The following is a 24,232-nucleotide window of genomic DNA, read 5'->3' as shown; positions in this document are numbered from 1 at the left end:
AACAATAGCTACCTCACTTTAGGGGGCTATCTTTATGAAATCCTGTCATTATACAGGTTGACCACCGCACTGAGTTGACAATAGTCTAACACTATATGATGCCATAAAGGTCCCTGAAGATCTTACCTCAAGTGAAACGCGTCGGCCCACTCTTGTTAGCGTTGTTCTGGGTTACCTTGCTCATATGTGGCTCATTGCCGTCTATTGTGAGCAGGGTCCCCGGATTGCATCATACAAACATAAGATTGAGAGGAAGTTATCAAACCTTCATTCTTTTTAAGAACCTGGTAGAGATGAGCGAGTACACTCGCTAAGGCACATTACTCCAGCGAGTAGTGCCTTAGCCGAGTATCTCCCCGCTCGTCTCTAAAGATTCGGGGGCAGGCGCCGGTGACAGGTGAGTTGCGTCGGGGAGCGGGAAGGGGGGGAGATGGATCTCCCCTCCGTTCCTCCCCGCTCTCCCCCGCCAGCCCCCGAATCTTTAGAGACGAGCGAAGAGATACTCGGCTAAGGCACTACTCGCTCGAGTAATGTGCCTTAGCGAGTATACTCGCTCATCTCTAGAACCTGGCTTAATCAATTTACCCACGTATCAGGGTTCTCTTGTCAGTCCCATACTGATATGTGTTTTTTTGGCTATGTGTAGGCAGTTTTTGTGTAGTACCCTATATACGTTTTTTTTTTTTTAAGAATCTATAATAAAATTGAATTTTGAAGAGTCTAGTCAGTGGGAAAGGGTTTAGAAATACTAGACTGCTTCTATATCGTTGAAAGATATACATGTATCACTTCTAATCTATATCAATCAGTGTTCCAACATGTCGATAAAAAATTTTGACTGCCCGTGATTTTTGGATAAGTTGTCCAGAAAAAGAAAAATTCAGGTTGGCAACCTTGCCTTTAAGGGCCATACACTATAAAATATCTGCGGCAATGGAAATAACAATAGTTTCAGCGCCATCGTCATATACTGTATTGTCAGTGATCATCAGTTATGGTCGTATTGCTAAAAATTGCTGTTACATACTGCGATAAATCTGTATCAGGCCAATAATGGCTTGCCATAAGAATCGTCATCCCTAAGGAATTCTATAAATACTCTCGGTTGACAACCCCCATCATATAAATACTTGCACAGAACAGTCATGCGCTAATATCTAGAAGCAAGAAAATAAAGTACTCAAGTGAAACACATTACTCACTAGTTGTTGCATGTAACATATCCTTGCACTGAATAGCGGTGTCCCGCTGTGCCTCCTTTGATGGCGCTTAGTGGGAACCGTCCACAAATAAACCACATTCATTAACCCTTTCCAATCCACTGTCTGACCTCTGAAGACATTATGATTTAAGGCTGTACAGCTCCGATGTTGGAAGACATCTGTCGGGGTTCTCTTACTGTATATTGCCAGCCTTTCTGCTGTCGGAGCCTATTCAATGTGTCACCTCATGCAGTACTGGCATTAGCCAGCATATAGCGCCGTTGTATAACGGCAGAAAAAGAGTAAGCCCCCTAGGAAAACCAGGATACAAATTGGATTGGAAAGGGTTAAGGGGCCCTTTTACACAGCGCAATTATCGTAGGTGTTGCGTTTTTTGTGCATAGGTGTGCGTATTTTGCTGTATTTTTGCACTCGTAAATACACAGGGCATGCTGCCATTGATTTCAATGAGCAATTAGGTTAATTTGTTTAGTTATGTTGTTTTCATGAGCACGAGCATAGAACATGCTGTGTATTATTTTGTGCAAACGAAATGCATCCGTAAAATATATTCATTTGAACGAACCCATTGATATCAATGGGTTCTATTCGCTGCGTATTGCATGCGTAATATGCAGTGCAAATGCGTTCATGTGAATAAGCCCTAAGGGAGCAAATCCACTGAACTTCACCCAAATAGGATAATGACAGACTTTATTTTAGAGCTTTATGACAGGTATAAATGTGGGGAATTGATATAAACAAGCCGATGGACCATTTTGGAGGCCCCGAGGAGCCATCTCTTGATGCAAAATGGTCCATCAGCTTGTTTATATGTATTTATCCTCCATGTGTATACCTGCCATAAAGCACTTAAATAAAGGCTGTTAGTACACATAGATATCATTTGCTGCAAAGATGTAAATTTTTTTCCCCATGGTGGTCAATGGCAGTTATAAATACGTGGGGTATATATCACTACAACTAGGCAGCTATGCTTTCATTTAACCCTTTAGTAATGCATTTAGCTATTTTTAATATAACTGTCAACCCCCCGTTTCCCTGTCCTGTCCGCACCCTGCCACTAATTGTGAGTTGCTATGAAAGCCTGAACCTGCCTCAAATCCAGCATGTGATTATTGTGCTCCAAGCTGTGATCAAGCTCTTTTTGCCTTCTCCTCTGCTATTCTACTGAGATCTTCCGATACCGACCACTGGCTTTCCTTCTGACTATGCTACCCGCTTCCACCATCTGTACTACGAACTGAAACCTCCCATTGCTTACTCCTGGCTCTTTTACTCTCCAGACTTGTGGGCACTACACCTGAGGCTCCAACCTAGTGCCTGAAACCGCTACAATGACCTTATTTTGTCATGAAGACTAGGAAATCAACATGTAGTCATTTTTTGCTAAGATAATATAAAAGTTTCACTTTCCGGAACTAAGACAGAAGCCATTCAGAAAAAGTATGAAGGCACCCTACTCATTGGCCCAGTTCCTCGAAAATTTCTCTGTCTTGGTACTGTTTGAAAGTGGGCTTCTCTGGCTGCTGTTATACAAGTTAGATGATGCTACCTCCAAGTGATGCCATGTAAGTTATATATAGATGTGATGTGATTTTCAATCTTTATACTTTGTAATGTGATGTAAATTGCAACCTTTATAATTTACAAAAGAATGACATTTATTCACTACTATGCTTCCACAGAGAAACTCGAGAAGTGGCGGCATAAAAGGTGCATAGAACAATCTTTAATTTAAAAAGGACATCTTTATTGTTTCATTGTTAAGAAGAAAGGCAACGTTTCGACCTTATTGGTCTTTCTCAAGCCACTAACTGATGAAACAGAGCAACATGTCCATGTTCCGGATCATAAAGACAGTAAGTGTTCTCCTCCCCAAAGAAGATAATATATGGGGATCAATTGCGTGCTGCTGTGAAATTCTATTTATTCACTACTATGCTCAAATAAATTATTACTGTTAAACCTTACATATTGTCTTAATCTCTTTAATGCTGTATCCGAACCTTAGTTTTACTCCTTCTAGCAAAACGAGAGAGTTCTCACAATGCTCTTTTGTTTACTGACAGGAAACCAGCCGAATTCTGAAAATTGGCTTTGAATGTGACTGGAGGCTAAGACATTACATGACGTAACATTAAATCAGCACAAAAGAAGTAGAGCAATGTATTTATATATTGTGAACTATTGTCTAAAGTGGAGCATTCCTTTTCTCCTTTCAGCTTAACGCCTCCAGTCCATCCTTTGCTTTGCAAAAAAATGTTTAACACAAATACCTTGCGGAGATATAAATGTGTTGCAGCCTGCTAACATATTCACCTAAATTAAAATAATGACTGCATTGTAATTAGATTTTTCAGAACAACTTGAACTTGTCACTTCCAGAGCAGAAATATATTACTCTTTGTAATGAAAAAAAACCTTCTCAGACCAACCTGATTCTCCCAAAGCAAGAGACGGAATATTAATATGCGTGTGATGGGGAAGTACATGAAAACACGTTGTTCAGGCTTTGCTCTTCTCGTAGAGCAAACTGTGTTACATAACCGGACTGCCCTGCAGATCATAGGACTGCACTGTAGTTTTTGGCCACGTGACCTGTGTCGCGCGCAAGCTTACTGTGTAGCCCTAGGCTTAGGGCTCCTTCATACGGACGTATTTGTGTGTATAGTTGTGCGTACAAAAATTGCGCTCACAATTATCGTTCAAAAAATCATTCAAACGAACAAAAGTGAACGATAATTGTACTGCGCAAATGTGTAGCAAAATAGCGCATGCTCTGTTTTTTGGGTTTTTTTGCGCAACAGAATTGCACACACCAATTACGATAGTGGGAACGAAACCATTTAAATCAAAGGGGTCTATTTTGTGCATAGTGTGCGCAAATATCTTTGCAAGTAAGGACTTAAACACATGGACATGTATTTGTCCAGCTATGCAGCTGTGGAAATCACGGACGCATAACGGTCCAAAACAAAACCAGTGATTTTTCAAGCGTTAATACTATGTGCAAGAAAAGATAGGACTTGCGAGAAAGATAGCGCAGGACCTATCTTCCAGATTTTTTTTTTTCAAAATCACGCACAATTTTTTAAAAATAGCGCAGAGTTTGAGTAGTACGAAATAAAACAAACCCGGATCATACGCTAATACATGCGCCCATGTGCTACGGATTCACATGAGCTTATATCGGCCGCGCTTTCATGATATACGCTGCGCATCTGATGCATTAGTTTACAATGCTTCAGTTCAGATAGGTGTATTCCCACGGCGTAAAAGCTTTTACGCCCACCAAGAAATATAGTACAGGAACTATCTTCTGGCCAGAATACCGTGGCGGCTTCCATAGACTCCTATGGGAGCTGCCGGAGAAGGGAGGTGGGAGGGAGTTTAGCAGTGTGTCTGCTAAACTCCCAACCCTTCCATCCTCCTCTCTGCCCTTTGCTGGCTGTTTGCAATGGGAGGGGGCGGAATGGGGCAGGAGCTAGTTGCTTAGCTTCTGCACCATCCCGCCCCCTTCATTGCTGGCACCCGAGAAGGAGCAGGAGCTTGGTACACTAGCTCCCACCCCTTTGTACCCCCTACCCTTGCCAAGAGGCGGCGAGGGGGCGGAAAGGGGAAGGTAGGTTAGCAGAGCTGGGCCATCTGAACAGGCGCACAAACGGCAGATTTGTGCGCCTGTTAACGCGATTTATGGTCGCGCAGTAGCCGAGACAAGGCCGACCGAAAATCGCTACGCTCGTGTGAAAGAGCCTAAGTCTGTGTGAATCCAGCTTAGACTACTAATGCATTATACCTGTTCTCATGTGAGCAGCCAATCAGTGGGCAATGCACATTACGCACTAGGGCAAAAACACCTGGCCGTGTTTTTCTCCCCTTATAGACCTGTGATAATCATATCCGTATAACGGGACAAAACGAAATCACTGATGTGTATGGGAATAGTTGTCACGGACGAGAAATGATAGGACATGCCCTATTTTACGACATAATGGCGCCATAGGTGACTTCTGCAGGTTTGTACATTGCTATCACAGAACAATAACGCAGAGGACTGCAGCTGTGGCATGTAGCAGAGTTTCTTCTTTTCTTCCATAGGACGTCTGTAAATGCCGAGTCAGAGTCTACAAACGACTGGTAAGTAGAGCCAGCCTATAATTAGATGTTTGCACTAATTGTTAATGCCATATAAACATTGCGGCTTAATGTCAGCTTGCACTGCAGGAGGGGAGGTTTGCTTATAGGCCCTCTTCTCTTTGTACTTCTGTCATATTGATCACACTGCAGAGACTTTGGCAATTATTACAATTATAGTAATGAAGGCAGTCGTTTCATCCTAATTTAGTCTCAGCAGCTCCGGAGGCCCCCTGGGATCGCCATTCCTGAGGAACGGAAAAAATACTCTGTGGGAGAGCAGAACCTTAGCGACTTTCCTGCTCGTCCAACAAGCCTATCAGCATCATCAGAACTTGTTCAACTTTTCTGAATCCTGAAAATACTCTTAGGCCATGTTCACACGGGACAGATGGGGTGCAGATTTTTTGAGGATAATTTTGCGCGGAAAATTTGCAGCATTTACGTACATATAATAATAATCTTTATTTGTATAGCGCCAACTTGTTCCGCAGCGCTTTCAAAGTTGTGGGGAACACAAAGCAAGACGACAATTACATGTGGTATACAATTATTTGGAGATAAGGAGGTAGAGGGGCAGAAGATGTATATGATAGGCAAAGTGTGGGGAGCCATAGGGAGGGGCAGGGGGCATGTTGTGGTGGTGGGGGATTATATCAGGAGATTTGGTATGCTTCCCTGAGGAGGTGCGTTTTTAAGGCGCGTCAGAAGTTCTGTGAGTCAGGGATTGTCCGGTTGTTTTGGAGTAGTGCGTTCCAGAGGACCGGTGCTGCTCTAGAGAGGTCCTGGAGGCGAGCACGTGAAGATCGAATTAGAATTTAATCTAAATGTATTGGCTGATCGGAGTATGCAGGCTGAGTGATGTATGGAGAAAAGGAAAGTGATGTATGGTGGCGCAGCGCCATGGAGAGCTTTGTGGGTGAGGGTGATAAGTTTAAATTTAGTTCTGTAGTGGATGGGCACCCAGTGCAGTGACTGGCTTAGTGCAGAGCAGCCAAGTAGCGGCTGGACAGGAATATGAGTCTAGCTGTCGCATTTAGTATGGATTGGAGAGGGGAGAGTCTGGTGCGGGGAAGGCCAATGAGCAGCAAGTTGCAATGGGTGAATTGGGATTCAGAGGAGGTGTGAGGGAAGAGGGTCGCTGGCGCAGGTGGTGAGGCGAGCAGTGGAAAGTAGTCTGGAGACTTCTTTCCCTGCTGTTGGTTCTAGTATAGATAGGGAGTGAGTGAGGGATTTAGTGCTGAAGAGACCGGAATCAGATGTTTTCATTTTTTTTCTTTGAAATGGGCGGCTAGCTCTGCAGCACTGAGATCCATCATGGGGGCCTGTTCTTTGGGTCTGCGGAGGGAGTGGAATGTATCGAAAAGTTGTTTGGGGTTGTGGGATAGGGAGGAGATAAGGGAGGTGAAGTAAGTTTGTTTGGCATGGTGGAGGGCGAGGTTGCAAGTTTTGAGCATGAATTTGAAGTGGAGGAAGTCTACGCGCTGCTTTGACTTTCTCCACACCTGTTTAGCACACCTAGAACACCACCAGATGAAGCGCGTTTGGGGAGTGAGCCAAGGTTACTGTGGTCTGCAGTGGACGGCTCGGGTCATGGGGGTGCGCTTCATCCAGGATGCGTCTGAGGGTGGCGGAGTAGTGTTTGGCAGTCAGATTGGGTCATGAGAGGAGAGAGATGGGGGACAGGGAGGACTGTAAGGTCTCGGTGAACTGTTGGGTGCAGACAAGTGCGATAGGTGGAAGGGTCTGTGGAGATGCTAGGGTAGCTGATGGAGGAGAGGAGGTTGTGATCCAAGAGTTAGACGTTTGCGAAGTGGGAGGCAGAGCAGAGGTGGAGGAAAATTATGTCAAGAGTGTTGCTGTCTCTGTGAATGGGGGAGTCACAGCGTTGTGATAGGCTGAGGGAAGAGGTGTGCGTTAAAAGCTGAGGGTTTGGATTTCACAGGATAGGAAATGGGGGAGCCAGGTGGCGAAATGATCGAGGAATTGATGGGTGGGACCCAGGGGCCGGTAGATAAGAGCGACGTGCAGGGACTTTTTTCCTGGGTGATTAATCCCAATTTTGATAGCCTCTCCGGGTATTCTAGTCCTCTCATTCCATTTATCAATTTAGTTGCCCTTCTTTGAACCCCCTCAAGCACTGTAACATCCTTCCTGAGCACCGGTGTCCAGAACTATACACAGTATTCCATGTGGGGCCTGCAATTGCCATGTCCTTGCTGCACATCCGATTTTTACATGTTTTTCACGTGCGTGAAAATCCCATGTTTCAATAGTAAAGATAGAAAAATCACTTCGCACTCACATGAAACTAGTATTTACATTTTTTTCTCTCCTACCATAAGAACTAATAGCTGATTACAGAACAGAATTGCCCAAAAATAGGAGATTCTGTGACTTTTCAATCTCGGATCATCGGTCTAACAGAAAAATAGTTCATGCAAATAAACACATTAGAAGTAATATGTTGTTTTCATGTGCGAGTTCCTTCCATATCGCTATCAGACGGAATTCAGGCGTGAAACTTGCCCGTGTAAATATGGCCTAACAGGGAATTTCCCAATATTCAATTATTCTGCCGTGGAAAATCATATCCCTCCTTGAAGCGGAAACGCGTTGGAATTCACACGCAAATTTTGCCCATTGACGAGGCTAAATCTGAGCGTGGATCCACACCAAAAACCTTAGCAGAAAGTCGTAGATTTTAACATGGTTTTTAGAGGCGGAATTCACTCAGAAAATCCCACAGTAAATTCTGTTGTGCGAATATACTCTTAAGCTGCCTGCATACGGCCGGGTCGGATTCCACATGCGGGAATATGACCCTGTTCTTGGCCGGTGACCTCAGCGTACCTGCCCGCCGTCTTCATATCTGTGCTGCGGATGTGCCGGTTGGCACACATGCGCAGTACAGATTATGTTGTGCCGTCGCTATCTCGCAACCATTCTGCAGTGATGATTGCGGAAGGGTTGCGGGGCTGACGGCTTCCATTGACTTCAATGGAAGCCATCCACTCATGAGCAGGTAATCGCGTTTTGCCATTTCACGCTATGGGCAGCATTTGCTGCGGAATCCATAGGCGGACGCCCTGTCTGGACTCCACAATGCGAATCCGCCCGTGTGCAGGCGGCCTTACTGTTGAGTTGCTTTGGAGGCTCAGTCCGGCCCTGGGAATCTGCTGATTAAATAATTGAATGAAAGGTGGAAAACATATTACTGATTTGATTTCCTCATTTGGCCTTTTGAAGGAGCCGCTCACAATATTTTTCCTTTGTGCAGTGAAGGTCAGCGGGATTTAAGTCTGTTGTGCTGCATTATTCATATCCATGTTCTCCTGCGAAAAGATAAGAACCGACTTAAAAATACCTCAGCAGCGAGTTCCAGAAATATTTTTTGCCTGTTTAACATGCGCATCTTATAATCTCTTCTTGATCTCGGGGACCGGAATATATGTCAGGCTACTTAAGGGTGCTATCAAGTAACACAGCTCTGTTATCCTGTAGATCCCAGTCAGATACTTGGATTCTCAGACTTGCTGAAAAAAATAATTAAAGGCTACAAACACTTTTTGGGGGGGACTTAAAAATGTTTTTTTTTTTACTTAAATACATGTATTTTGGGCTGATGAATCTTGCTCATTTTCACTTGCATATAAACTGAACGATTACTTATCATTCACTTTTTATCATTCCTTCCATGTAAACGCAACATTAGTTGTAATGCCAACAGGGTGCCGCCTGAGGCCAGAGGCTCAAGTAGCCTTATGATAGGAATGCCTATCCTGAGGAGAGGTCATCAATAGTATTTCCCTGGAAAACCCCCTTAGGCCTCATGTCCACCGCACCAGCGGATTTCTGCAGCGGAACACCTCCAAGTCAGTGCGGAAGTTATTTTTAAATGCTGGCCGGTGATCGTGGATGTATGTGGGTGCACTGCGGATCGTCCACGTGGAAAAAAAATCGCAAGCCCAAAGCGACTACCTTCCCTCTCCTCCCTGCCTCCCTCCTTGGTCTTCAAGCAACCAGAGAGGTATCTGGCTACAAATCCGCAATTTAATTGCGGATGCATCACTGATCGCTTGCTTCCATAAAGATCAAAGGAGCCCATCTGCGCGGAATCTGCGGTAAAATGGAGCACGCTGAGATTTCTTTTCCACGCAAAACAAATCAGCATGTATGCATGGAGGTGCGAACGCTCCATGCTAAACTATGCATAGCTTGAACTGCGGATCTTTCGCGCGGGTGCCGATTGTGGATTCCATCAATCAAATCTGCCCTGGGACATGAGGCCTTAAGCAGTAGGCCACAAGCACAGCATACATGCTTTTATCCAAAAAAAGCCTTTTCGCATTTGCAGAAATTCTTACTTGAAAGTAAGCGAGTCAGCACGCCATTGCCATAATGCGGCCTCTCCTCCTGCTCGCTGCCTCCCCCTATGTATGCATGTCAGTGAGGGTAGCCCTCAAATCTCGTTAGGGGCCATGCATCCCCGACACATTGCAGGTAGGTTTTAAGCCATTTTCAATTCTGCATAAAAATCTGCAAAAAGACTGCAGATCTTGATGCAGAATTTACTGCGCTTGTGGTGCGTCATACGGCCCATTCCGTTCGGTGTAAAAGGTCCCCAACTCCCTAAAAATCTCAGCAGAAACCTTTTTAGGACCACTCTTAAACGGAATGACATTTCTGCACAATGGTCCTCAATCCATTTCTATGGAGCATGTGCACATCTGGACGTTGTATTTTTGCCCCTCCAAAAAGCACATAAATTCCACGTCTCATTTGGACGACCCCTTCTATGGATGAGGACTTGTTGGAGATCTGCACAGGTCTGTGGGCTCACCCCCCCCCCCCCCAACAATCAGCTGGGATCAGTGATATTACATGGCTCTTTCCCAAATAAATGGGTGACTTCACATTATACCGTCACTTTTAGGGATAATTCCCACGGGCGGATTTCCACCGCGTATCACACAGCGGAAATCTGCGGCATTGCCCCTCAGCTATTAGGCTCTATTGAACCTAATAGCGCAATGCTCAAGGTGCAGAATTCACCGTGGAATTCCGCCCGTGAAATCACACGTACTCACCCGTGGCATGTTCTATTTTGCGGTGGGCATACGCGTAGCAGAAGATAGCGTGAAAATGCTTCACCGCCCACCAACGCCCGCATCATGTGACACTGCCGGCGCGTCATGCGCTGTACTGTGCATGCACGCCGGCTCAGTATGCGGGACGTCTTGCAGCGGATCCGGAGGCGAGTATGGGGTCCTTGGGGGGGGCGCCATGACGGGCTCCGCTGCGGTATTCCGCTTGCGTCACGGCCGTGGGCACTAGGCCTTAGGGTACGTTTACACGCAGCGTAAATACTGAGGATTTTTTGCAGTGGAAAATTTCACGAAGACACAAGTCAAAACCATCAGAAGTTCCCTCAGTCTTCGCTCTCTCAGCGCTTCCTTCACTGGGAACCCTATTGCCTCTAGTGAGTTCAGCACCACTGCTCAGGTGATGTGGAACTGACCAGTGGCCTGCGCGCATTAGAGGCCGCCAGGTGCCCGGTGAAAGAAGCGCCAAGTGCGGGAAGACTGTAAAGGTAAGTGGGAGCGGGGTAACTTCTGAAATCAACTGTGGTTTCAGAATGATGGAGCAGAATTTGACTCTGGGTCTTTTGCGGAAACGCTGCGGAATTTGCAGTAGAATTTCTAGCTTATAGAGGGGAGTCTGAGACGAGACCCCCTGTATGCTTTCCATATGCTTTAATAGACTCGTTTCAGATAAGTGTATAAAAACACGTCCCTTTTACGAATTCGTATTGCGGACAGGTTTCAAAACACGTCATCAATTTTTTATCCGTATTTGCCTCCATATTTTTATTATTTTCTAGTGGGCAAATACTGATCCATATCGGCCCAACAGTAAAGGATACAACCCCAGAGGCAAATACACAAGAAATTGGTCATGCTGCTTTTTCTAAAAACAGCCATATAAAATATGGCCATGTGATAAGTGCTACGGATTTATATTAGCACCGTATTGTAACTACTTTCAACACAGAGCAAAAATACGTGCGTCTGAGAGCGGTCGCAGGGTCTATGAGCCGAGGCGGACAAGTTATGACAACTCCATGAGGTCGTTCTGTTCATAATGCGGATAAAGCATTTTGTAATATAAATCTAATTATATGATGCTACAATTCTCTGCTGTCAGCTTTTTTTTGTCCTCTGATCAGGGAGTGACTAAGAACTGGCAGTTTATGGTTGTTTTAGGAATCCCAGTGTGGAATCCTAATCTAATTTTATGTTGGATTGTAAGCTCTTAGGCCGCTGTCACACGACCAAGAAAATCACACGAGATCCGTGCGTTGCGAGGAGCACAGATCTCGCGTGAATATGAACCCCATTCTTTTGAATATATATATATATATATATATATATATATACACACATACATGAGTGATTTTTTTTCCTGCATCACATCACAGTGCAGGAAAACAATCGCGGCATGTCTTATCTTTGGGCGTTCCCTCGGTGCGCATCGCCCATTGTTTTCAATGGAGACGAAAAAACATTGCAGAACATGTGATGTGCACGCCAGTGCGATGCAAGCATGCCCATTGAAAACAATGGGAAGTGCGTTGTTGTCATAGGAGCACTAGTTACAAGTGAAAACAGGCGCCTATGGTGACATTAGTCATTGGCAGAGCTAAGCGGGGTCTGCTGAGAACCAGCAGATCTGCCATACTGAGGGGTGCTGGCGGTCACATGTTTGCTGGGTCCAGTAGAGTAAACAGCACTGCTGCGTCTTCTATCCACTACATAAAGATCATTGAGTACCATGTAGCCTGCAAAAGAAAAACAGAAGTAGTTATAAATTTCTTCTGTCTTCTCCTCCAGGTCCTCGGCTGTCTCTGAGAATACAGGAGCTTTAATCCCGCAGTATTTTTACTATCAGCTGGGGTTAAAACCCAGGATGGACTACTATATATTTACGGCACTTGCTCCTTAAAGTAAAGGCATTTCTAAGAAATGTCTCTCAACTAGAGATGAGCGAGCATACTCGGTAGGGACAGATACTCGAGCGAGTATGTGTCCTTACCGAGTACCTGCCTGCTCGCCTGCAAAGATTCGGGTGCCGGCGGAGGAGAGCGGGGGGGGAACGGGGGAGAGAGATCTCTCCCCCCCCCCACCACTCCCTCCTGCTCACTCCCTCAACACAGCGCTCACCCCCGCCGGCACCCGAATCTTTGTGGGCGAGCAGGCAGGTACTCGGTAAGGATAATACTCACTCAAGTATCTATCCTTACCGAGTACGCTCGCTCATCTCTACCCTCAACCTAAAAATATATGGAAGATGGGTGAACGTGCCTTTACAGGGATTGTCTGATCTAGATAACCCCTTCTCTAATTAAGGACTGGCTGGTGATCAGCTAATAGTCATGGATCTGACAGCTCAAACCCCCACAATCAGCTGTGATCACTGGTGGAAACTGCAGTCTCTCCAGGAAACGTGGTACTAAATGGCCCCCTATCAAATTAATTGGTCACTTCGTAATACATGTGTAACAGGGTATGCTTTCTGTGTGGAGGTTGTTTGTCTCTGAAAAGTGTGCCTGAATTGTGCCTCTGTAACTTTAGGAGGGGGAAGATTCAGAGATTTTTGTGCAACCCTAAACCAGCATCTGGAAAGGGGCAGAGTGAAACTAAAGTGTAGTGTCTGCAGCGAGCACAGCTAAAGTGTAGTGTCTGCAGCGAGCACAGCTAAAGTGTAGTGTCTGCAGCGAGGACCGCTAAAGTGTAGTGTCTGCAGCGAGGACAGCTAAAGTGTAGAGTCTGCAGCGAGGACAGCTAAAGTGTAGAGTCTGCAGCGAGGACAGCTAAAGTGTAGAGTCTGCAGCGAGGACAGCTAAAGTGTAGAGTCTGCAGCGAGGACAGCTAAAGTGTAGAGTCTGCAGCGAGGACAGCTAAAGTGTAGAGTCTGCAGCGAGGACAGCTAAAGTGTAGAGTCTGCAGCGAGGACAGCTAAAGTGTAGTGTCTGCAGCGAGGACAGCTAAATTGTAGTGTCTGCAGCGAGGACAGCTAAAGTGTAGTGTCTGCAGCGAGGACAGCTAAAGTGTAGAGTCTGCAGCGAGGACAGCTAAAGTGTAGAGTCTGCAGCGAGGACAGCTAAAGTGTAGTGTCTGCAGCGAGGACAGCTAAAGTGTAGTGTCTGCAGCGAGGACAGCTAAATTGTAGTGTCTGCAGCGAGGACAGCTAAAGTGTAGTGTCTGCAGCGAGGACAGCTAAAGTGTAGTGTCTGCAGCGAAGACAGCTAAAGTGTAGTGTCTGCAGCGAGGACCGCTAAAGTGTAGTGTCTGCAGCGAGGACAGCTAAAGTGTAGAGTCTGCAGCGAGGACAGCTAAAGTGTAGAGTCTGCAGCGAGGACAGCTAAAGTGTAGAGTCTGCAGCGAGGACAGCTAAAGTGTAGAGTCTGCAGCGAGGACAGCTAAAGTGTAGAGTCTGCAGCGAGGACAGCTAAAGTGTAGAGTCTGCAGCGAGGACAGCTAAAGTGTAGAGTCTGCAGCGAGGACAGCTAAAGTGTAGAGTCTGCAGCGAGGACAGCTAAAGTGTAGAGTCTGCAGCGAGGACAGCTAAAGTGTAGAGTCTGCAGCGAGGACAGCTAAAGTGTAGAGTCTGCAGCGAGGACAGCTAAAGTGTAGTGTCTGCAGCGAGGACAGCTAAAGTGTAGTGTCTGCAGCGAGGACAGCTAAATTGTAGTGTCTGCAGCGAGGACAGCTAAAGTGTAGTGTCTGCAGCGAGGACAGCTAAAGTGTAGTGTCTGCAGCGAGGACAGCTAAAGTGTAGTGTCTGCAGCGAAGACAGCTAAAGTGTAGTGTCTGCAGCGAGGACAACTAAAGTGTAGTGTCAGCAACGAGGACAGCTAAAGTGTAGTGTCTGCAGCGAGGACAGCTAAAGTGTAGTGTCTGCAGCGAGGACAGCTAAAGTGTAGTGTCTGCAGCGAGGACAGCTAAAGTGTAGTGTCTGCAGCGAGGACAACTAAAGTGTAGTGTCTGCAGCGAGGTAGTGAGCAGCATGGTGCTGCACAGGAAAAAGCAAAGCTACAGAGAGCCCTATGGTGAGTACGGGATGATTGCAAACCCCACAAGCTAAAGTTGATTAATGGAGCATCTCCATGATTAAGAGTTCGCTGCGCTCCTGCTTCTGCTCTACGAGTTGATTTAGGGTGAATGCACACGGCAGAATCTGGCGCAGGTTTTTCCACATTGGTCCCGGATTTAAAACCCACAGCTGAGCTGCAGCTCTCTGCATGTGGCTATGCAAAGGCTTGCAGATCCACACACAAATTCAGCATTTTTCAATGGTCAAATCCACATGCAGATTTCGTGATACGGTTTCTGCACACAAACGACATGGAATCTGCATCAAGAAGTGACAGATTTGATATCTGTGTGTGGAAAAAGTCCCCAGCCTATACACTGCGGCGCGCATTCCTACTGAATGTAACGGCATTTGGATTTGCAGTGGAATCGGCATGGATTCTGCAGCAAAAATATACCTTGTGAATATAGAAGAGAGCTGCTATAAAGTAACAGCACTCTGCAGTAGTCAGGCGAGATCAATGCACCGCCGCCGGAGAACTCGGAACCACAATTGTGGATCAATCCCGTAATTAAAGAAGATTCAGTGGCCGCATAGTTTCAGTGCAAAATAAAATCTTCCCAATTCTTTATTCCTCCACATGGCTTGTACTCCAAAGGCTGCAGAATGTCCCCAACAACTTCTGCAGCCTTATGAAGACGGGCTAAAAGTCTGCAAAACTTTTATGTGCTGCCAACTTTAGGGATTTCTGGAAGAAATAAAAGTTCTCTGCATGCGAGTTATATATACAGTATTTCCGTAAAAGCCATGGAACAACCAATATGGCCACCATAAATGCTCCAACTAATAGGGCCACCCAGCTTTCCCAGACTCCTAAAGGGCAAAGCTGTCAATGTATACAGCAGTACGAGAGCAGTGATTCAATGCAACTATAAACCTAGGCAGACTTTCCGTTGGGGGGCCTGAGAAAGCAGGAGAGTTACCAGCAGGATCTCTAATGGTGGCTGAATTAATATAATATACAAGTCCTTTATATTACATAGGTCGTTGCCCTATAAACGAACGGTCTGTCATTTTATCTAGGCATGATCACAGATAGATGCATCACACACCACAAATCCACCCGTGTGTGCTCATGTCTGACCCATCCCCAGCCCACACCCGCGGCGGCTGGAAAGTGAGCTCCTATTATTACTGTGCTGTTGATTACACCAAGAACGCCATGACTGAGCCTTTACTTGTGTAGATACTGAGTCATATATAGAAAAGGACGTGTAAGATGTGAGTCATTGGATGTCAGGACCCTGGACCAGCCGTTAGCTCATTCACAGTTCAATGCCATTTAAATTGGGGCGTGTTTGCCTGCTGCGTATAAAAGAATATGCCCTGCGTGCGCAAAAAATACAGTAAAATGTGCCGAAATATATACAAAAAGCCTTGAGAGGTGTTTAGTGTAAATACGGCCACCAACAGGGTGATTTCAGAATCTGCATCATGACTCTGCTGTGGATTGTCCTCAGCTGTAAGTCAATGGGATTTGTTAAAACCCCCTTCACTTACATTGGGCTATATATTGCTGGGGGGGTTTGGCATGAAATCCACCATATGTGAACTCACCCTAACAGCAGACGATAATTAATCAAGCAGCAACAAAAAACAAAGTCAGAACTTCCAACAAATAAATGAAATTTAAAGGGGCATGCAAGCCATGGCTGCAACAAATACAGTAACAAAAACACAGGCCTAAGCACTCATACACATTTATATCTTAACCCCTTAGTGACCAAGCCTGTTTGCGCCTTAATGACCAGGCCAAATTTTGGAAATCTGACATGTGTACTTTAACATAGAATAGCTCCGTAAAGGTTTCGCATATCCAAGTGATTCTGACATTGTTTTTTCGCCACATGTTGTACTTCATTTAGGTGGTAAAAATAGTCCGATATAATATGTGTATATTTATTAAAAGTACCAATATTGGGAAAATTTTGAAAAAAATATCGTTTTTTCACATTTTCAATTGTAATATATCAAACATGTGCAAACATACTGTATAAACTTTTGCTAAGATATATATTTCCATCTATTTACTTTATTCTGAATGCACATTTTAAAAACTTTTATGTTTTTTTAACCATTTAGATGACGTACAAATTTAACATTACTTTTCAGCATTTTGAGGAACACTTTATTTTCCTGCACCAAGCCAAGATAGCAAAGGCTCATAGGTGTCAGAATAATAGATACCCCCACAAATGACCCTTTTTAAAAAAACTACACCCCTTAATGTATTCACTGAGGGGTGTCATGAGTATTTTGACCCCACAGTTTTTTTTTTTCAGGAATTATTTCAATTTAGAGGAGAAAAATTAAAATTTCATATTTTTGCAAATATGTCATTTTAAAGACATATTTTTTTTCTATAGTTTACATGAAAATGAGGATTTACACCCCAAAATGGATACCCCTGTTTCTCCCGTGTTCAAAAATATACCCAATGTGGCCCTAATCTTATATCTGAGTGCACAACGGGGCCCAAAATGAAAAGAGTAGTCAGTGTCTTTCAGAACAGAAATTTTGCTTGAAGGCGTTTTAGGCCCCATAGCACACATGTAGAGTTCTTGAGCGCCCAAAACCATAGAAAACCCCCACAAATGACCCCATTTTGAAAACTAGACCCCTTAACAAATTTATCTAGGGGTGTACTGCCCATTTTGACCCCATGGTTTTTGAATGAATTCAAGCAAAGCAAAAGGGAAAAATTGTGATTTTCGTTTTTTTGGCAATTCTGTCATTTTAAAAACAGCTTTTTTTGTACAGCACACATATAAATGAAGACTTGCACCCCAAAATGGATACCCCTGTTTGTGCTGTTTTCAGAAATATACCCATTGTGGCCCTAATCTTATGTCAGCATGCACAACCGGTCCCAAAATGAAAGGAGTAATCGGTGGTTTTCAGAACATAGATTTTGCTTGAAGACCTTTTAGGCCCCATAGCACACTTGTAGAGTTCTTGAGCGCCCAAAACAATAAAGAACCCCCACAAATGACCCCATTTTAAAAACTAGACCCCTTAATGAATTTATCTAGGGGTGTACTACCTATTTTGATGCCACAGTTTTTGAATGAATTCAAGCAAAGCAAAAGGAAAAAATTGTGATTTTCATTTTTTTGGCAATTCTGTCACTTTAAAAACAGCTTTTTTTGTACAGTACACATGTGAATGAAGACTTGCACCCCAAAATGGATACCCCTGTTTGTGCTGTTTTCAGAAATATACCCATTGTGGTCCTAATCTTATGTCTGGATGCACAACGGGGCCCAAAATGAAAGGAGCAGTCGGTGGCTTTTAGAACATAAATTTTGCTTGAAGGCCTTTTATGCCCCATAGCACACATGTAGAGTTCTTGAGCGCCCAAAACCATAGAAAACCCCCTCAAATGACCCCATTTTGAAAACTAGACCCCTTAACGTGTTCATCTAGGGGTGTACTGCGTATTTTAACCGTACAATATTTGAATAGATCTAAGCAAAGCAGTAGGAAAAAATTACGATTTTCATTTTTTGGGCAATTGCGTCAATTTAAAAACAGTTTTTTTTGTACAGCACACATATAAATGAAGACTTTCACCCCAAAATGGATACCCATGTTTGTCCCGTGTTCAGAAACATACCCCTTGTGGCCCTAATCTACTTACAGGACACATGGCTAGGCCTATAATGAAAGGAACACCTGTTGGATTTCAGGGTACAACTGAATAAATTCCAGGTCCCATCGCCCACTTACAGAGCCATTGAGCGGCTAAAACGATAAGGAACCACCCTTAAATGACCCCATTTTAAAAACTAGACCCCTTAACGAATTCATCTAGGGGTGTACTGCATATTTTGACCCCACAGTATTTGAATGAATCTAAGCAAAGCAGAAGGAAAAAATTACGATTTTCAATTTTTTTGGCAATTTTTTTCTATTTAAAAACAGTTTTTTTTGTATACCGTACATAAGAATGAAGACGTTCACCCCAAAATGGATACCCCCATTCGTCCCGAGTTCAGAAACATACCCATTGTGGCCCTAATATACTTACAGGGCTCATGGCAAGGCCTATAAAGGAGGGAACACCCGTTGGATTTCAGGGCACAACTGAATAAATTCCAGGCCCCATTGCTTATTTGTACGGAATAAAAATTGACTCCCTAAAAATATCCCCCCCCCCTCCGCACCCTTTTCGGCTTTCCCCAAATCTTAGATAAAAGTAATAATGTGAACTGTGTGGTATTTCCGAAGACAGGGGTAATTACGGAGGCTGGTTGGAATGGGTACATGGGGCAGTAAAACCGGCATCCCCCCTCCTCTCATGCTTTTTGGGGGTCATTTCTTGACCTCAGTGGCGGGTATGGTGTGTAAAAAGTAGCGTTTCGTGAGTCTTCGTAAGCTTGCGGAGGTGAGGTGGTCTCGCACAGAAGACGCTCAACATTGCAATGTCGGGGGGGACTGCCCATAGCCCGGGATGACAGCTCCATGCTGTCGGCTACCTGCGGGCACCAACACCATGGAGCTGTCACGTCCATAGCCCACCGAGCTTTATTCTCTGTAGGACGCATGTTTTTACGTCCTCAGAGAATAAAGCCCACTTGGGCTGGACGTAAAAAGGCAATGGGCTGGTCATTCAGGGGTTAATATATATTAACATCTGCACAAAAATGCACAACAGTAGTTGTTTCTACTAACCAAAAATGTAAGGTTGTTAGTGCATATTTTGATCAAAACATGTGGGCCCATCTGCCGCGTCCAGAAAAACCTTATTGGATGTGGTTCCTAATTGTAAAAGGCACCTCTCTTTGGGCAAAGGGCCTGCAAATGAATGGGAAAGCTGGATATCTGGCTTTATGCTCTCACCTGGGACAGATGGGTAAATGAAGTGCACGACAAAAATGAAGACAACCACTGCTCCACCAATGCACATGCAACAAGAAACAAAATCAGCACTTCTAACAAATAAATTTAATGTAGAAGTGTGCGTTAGCCATGGCTGCAACAAATACAGTAACAGAAACACATGCATGAGTGCTGAAGCACGTGTCTGTTTCTGAATAAGGCCTCACATCCATGGGCGGATCTGATTTGCGGAAATCCACAAATCAAGCCACCCATAGGGATACATGGGCTGTCCGCAGAAGCATTAAAGTATGCGGATTTGTTTTGCAGATCTTTTGGTCCGGAAAAAAAAAAAACGCAGCATGCTCCATTTTGCTGCGGATCTCGCACAGATGGCTTCCATTGAAGTCAACCCGCGGCACATCCGCAGCTGACACAAGCAGAAGTTTAAAAAAATCGAAAGCACATGCGCACGGCACCCCGTCCAGCGCTTCCGCAGTGAAATAGAAAGAAGATCCGGACAGGTAATTATGTGTCCTCGGCCGTGGGTGGGATTCTGCTGCAGGCTCCTGCATGCGGCATCCGGGGCATGAGACCTTAATCAGCCTGAGACTTTGTTAAGGTGAGCTGAAACACAGCAAGTAGTGAACGAAATTATTGCCTCTCTCCCTGTCGGTGGCCATGTTTACACAGAACAACTGTCGCTTACATTTGCTCTTTCGAGAGACTATTTGGATAATAGTTGTAATAAATCAAGACTTGTGGCAGAATGTAAGGTGCACTGGCAGGGGATGCGGTTGCACCCGGGCTCAGGATCCTTCGGGGGCCCATAAGGCCTCTCTTCTTCATATAGGGAGTCCAGTACTATGAATAAAGCATTATAATTGGGGGCCCTAAGGCTCCCGGGCCCGTGTGCATCTACATCCGCTAAAGTTACGCCCCTGGATGTGAAGGTTTCCGGAGGTTCCCAGCACTGGAGATATGGGACATAGAATAGTGATGAAGGGAACCATTGGGAACCATCAGAGCCAGCGTCTCCCCAGCCTCAGGATGAAGACTGATAACAGGGAGCAATAGTTTGCATTCAAGAGGATAGATGCTGGTTGTTGTGTTTGGTTGGTTTTCCTAGTATAAATGATTTCATCAGCTACATATATTACAGTTAGTAAAACCTGTAATAATGATGGTTCCAGAGCCGCATGCAGTAAATATATGCGGCCCCCGCCTGGGAATGTTTGCTAAATCTGCTAAAGTGAGCAAGTATTGTTCCCACACATATGGTGGAAGAGATACTTCTGTGCAGCGGGGCAAACTTCTTCAGGCGTAAAATTAAGTTTCATGAAGATTGATTGACCCGGCCAGATTTAACATTTCGCCTGCTGGAGACTAATATGAAGAGCCTGGAGGTAGCTACATAGTAACAAAAGATGATACAGTTATACTTCGTTTGTAAACCAAGCAGCAGAGAAGTATGTTGGGTGGAGTCATACCCAAATGTGTGGTGGGGATTATGAGAGCAGGAAACCAGAATCACCCCAAACAGTTCAGTCTTATGACAGAACGGACCCCATTGACTATTTTGCTGTGTTTTACACCTATTGGCATTTTACTGGTTGAAAACGTCCTGGAGTTTTTTCAGTTTTTCATCCATTACTTCTTGTTGGATTGGCGCCCGAGGCCCCCTCCGCAGGGTGTATTTGTGCACGCAAAACGCAGAGAATAGAACCCATTTGCGCACCAAAGACCCCCATAGAAGTCAATGGGTAAAGGGGGCCCAATACACAAGAAGATGCGTGATGTACTGCATAATTCTGCTGGAAAAAGACCACATTTACAAGTCATTAACCCTTTCCAATCCAATTTTGGATTAAGGGTTTCCCAAAAGGCTTTCTCTTTTTGCTGTTATACAACGGTGCCATCTGCTGGCTAAAGCCAGTGTGTGTACGCCAGAGAGGCTCCGACAGCGGAGTGGCTGGCAATAAACGGTGAGAATACCCTATCGGACGTCTTCTGACATTGAAGCTGTACAAGCTTCAATCAGAATGTAGGAAGACGTCAGACAGTGGATTGGAAAGGGTTAAATTGGCCATTTAAATTGGTGCATCTTTGATTGCCGCGCACAAATGAACATGCCCTGTGGGCGCAAAAAATACTGCAGGGTACGCCGATACACACACAAAAAAGACTCGTTCAGTGCGCAAAATAGTTGTGCTAAGGCGCTTGCATGCGCCCGTGTGAAAGGGGCTACGGCTACAAATGGAGCCTCTGCCGCAGAAGTGAACAGAGCCTTAGGATACGTTCACACGTAGCGGAAATGGTGCAGATTTTCCGCAAAGCAGTATCTGCAAAGTGGATGAGGATTTAAAGATCACGACAGGTTGGTATCTGCACATCACAATCCTCAATAGCCGGGAATCTGATGTATTATTAATTTCGGATTTGCAGCCTCCGGCAGGGAATGTATGAGTGGGCCATGCCATTGTACAGTGCAGAGTGACCTCGTCATAACTCCCCAAGTGGGCAGCTGCTTGAACAATCTGTGACGTGCGGGCGGCTCAGTCACATTTCCGCATAGCTATAGCCCATGTGCCAGGGCTACAGCCACAAGTCATGTACATGCCCATTAATGAGGCTTTCCCAGGGATTGCTCCGTGAAGGCCTCTCCTTTTAGACGCCTGATTTATGGGACTCAGACTTGACCCCCACCTGCTCTTTCCCACAACAGTCAAAAGCTCAGGCGGCTCCTTCCCCCTCATTACACACATGGAATGTCCTTTGTCTATAAAGCGAATGGCGAGAGCGACGACCCCGGACACACACAATCTGCAGGAATCAAATCTGTAGCAATGATACAACCTATTACATTATGGATACAATAGCTGTGTAACAGGCTGCTGGTCCGCTTCCACCTCCTGAGGCCTTCCCCAGACTTTACATTTGCTTTGTGGTGGTTTTTGCTCATCTTTTAATTCAATAGGAGCAAAAAACACAAATGTGGTGTTCTTGTAAATGCAACCCAACTTTACAAAACTTCAGTAATGAATGCACTTTACATGTGCTAATAAGAGTCAATGATAGGATTGTTGGATTTAAACAGATCCTACAATGGCTGTCCCACATGTGACTCCATGCATTCCTATAGACAGGGCTTCAGAGGCAACAAGTCAGCATGTTTTAGGTCACTTTCTGGTTCGGATTTTAGGCTGAAATCTCACATGCAGGAGTGGATACAATAAACCACGTATGTCAAACTCAAGACCCGCGGTCCAAATCTGGCCCTCCACATCATTGTATGTGGCCTACAAAGAGGGCTGGATGCAGAAAGACCAGCTCTCCGCTTAGGGGTGTAGCTGAAGACTCATGGGCTCGGGTGCTAAAGTTGATCTTGGGGCCCACAACTTTTCTTAACCCCTTAACGCAGAGGTGTAAATTGAAGCTCCTGGGCCCCAGTGTAAAACCTGTAACAGGGCCCCCAACTATAATGCTTTATTCATAGTACTGGGCTCCCTGTATGGAGAAAAGAGGCCTTATGGGCCCCCTAAGCTTCTGGGGCCAGGTGCATCTGCATCCCCTGCATCCTCTATAGTTATGCCAGTGACTTACGCATATGCTCATGTGAAGAGGGCTTTAATGAGTATTTATGTTTAGGACCTATTCACACAAGCAGTTTTGGTCCTTGAAATATGCAGCGTTTTCACGGACTAAAACTTTTTTCTTGTTTGCAAAAGAAAAGCAAGAAGGTCCCATAGCCTAATGAGTTTGAGATGTGTTCTCTTTCCCGCGGAACTGAGTAGCATGTTACGCATCTCTTTGCACATGCATGGGAATAGACCCCCTGCCTCTCCAGTCCCAGAAGCCAGAGAATCACTTTAAAAGAGGTGAAAACTGTAGCATTAATTGACATGCTGCGGATTTAAAATCCGCACTGAAGGTCAATTTACACTGCAGCTACGTGTGAATAGGATTCCTCAAAATCCAATTTGCTTTGCTAATAATGTAAGGCTGCTTTCACATCTGCGGTGGGGATTCCGCTTTCCTGTTCTGTTCAGGGAGCAGGAAAGGGGAATCACCGTGGTCAAATGGCTCAGTTTCAGGACAGAACCGAACGGACCCCATTGACTATACTGGGATACATTCTGTTTCTGCCCAGCTGCCCGGCTTTTGGACGGAAGAAAAAGTGCTGCGGCGCTTTATCTTCTGCTGTTTTGAGCCGCATCGGCAATGTAACTTCTGCAAGGAGGTTCCAACGCAGATGGGAAATTGACTGCAGATTTTCTACAGCATATCTTTCGGGCATCTTCCCAAAGTGGAATCTTCACCAAATCAGCATGGATTTCACATAGTAACATAGTATGTTAGACCGAGTAAAGCCATATGTCCATCCAGTTCACATGAAAGCTGTGGCAAAAAATGGGCAATGCATTGTAAAGAAAATCTGCACCACATACTTTATGTATTACGTGGAATTTTTCAGTTTGTGGACTTGAAATACACTCCTTTTCTTTTGTTGAGTCGCTTGGAGTCTGTGGCTCATGGTCTTATGGTGCAGGTGCCAGATAGCACCATTATGTAGAAGCAGCACCCAGCAGAGGCCTAGCAGACATATGAGAGAACAGAAGGGCAGTGTGTGCTCCACAGCACCCAGCAGGGACCTAACAGACATAAGAGAGGACATAAAAGTAGTGTGTGCTCCACATCACCCAGCAGAGGCCTAATAGACATAAAGGAGGACATGAGAGCAGTGTTTGCTCCGCAGCGCTCAGCAGAGGCCTAGAAGACATAAGAGAGGACATGAGAAAATTGTGTGCTCCACAGCACCCAGCAGAGGCCTAGAGGACATGAGAGCAGTGTGTGCTCCACCGCACCAAGCAGAGGCCTAGAAGACGTGAGAGGAC

This window comes from Eleutherodactylus coqui, chromosome 6 (genome assembly GCF_035609145.1).
Source record: "Eleutherodactylus coqui strain aEleCoq1 chromosome 6, aEleCoq1.hap1, whole genome shotgun sequence".
Classification (NCBI taxonomy): domain Eukaryota; kingdom Metazoa; phylum Chordata; class Amphibia; order Anura; family Eleutherodactylidae; genus Eleutherodactylus; species Eleutherodactylus coqui.
This window is presented reverse-complemented; position numbering follows the sequence as displayed.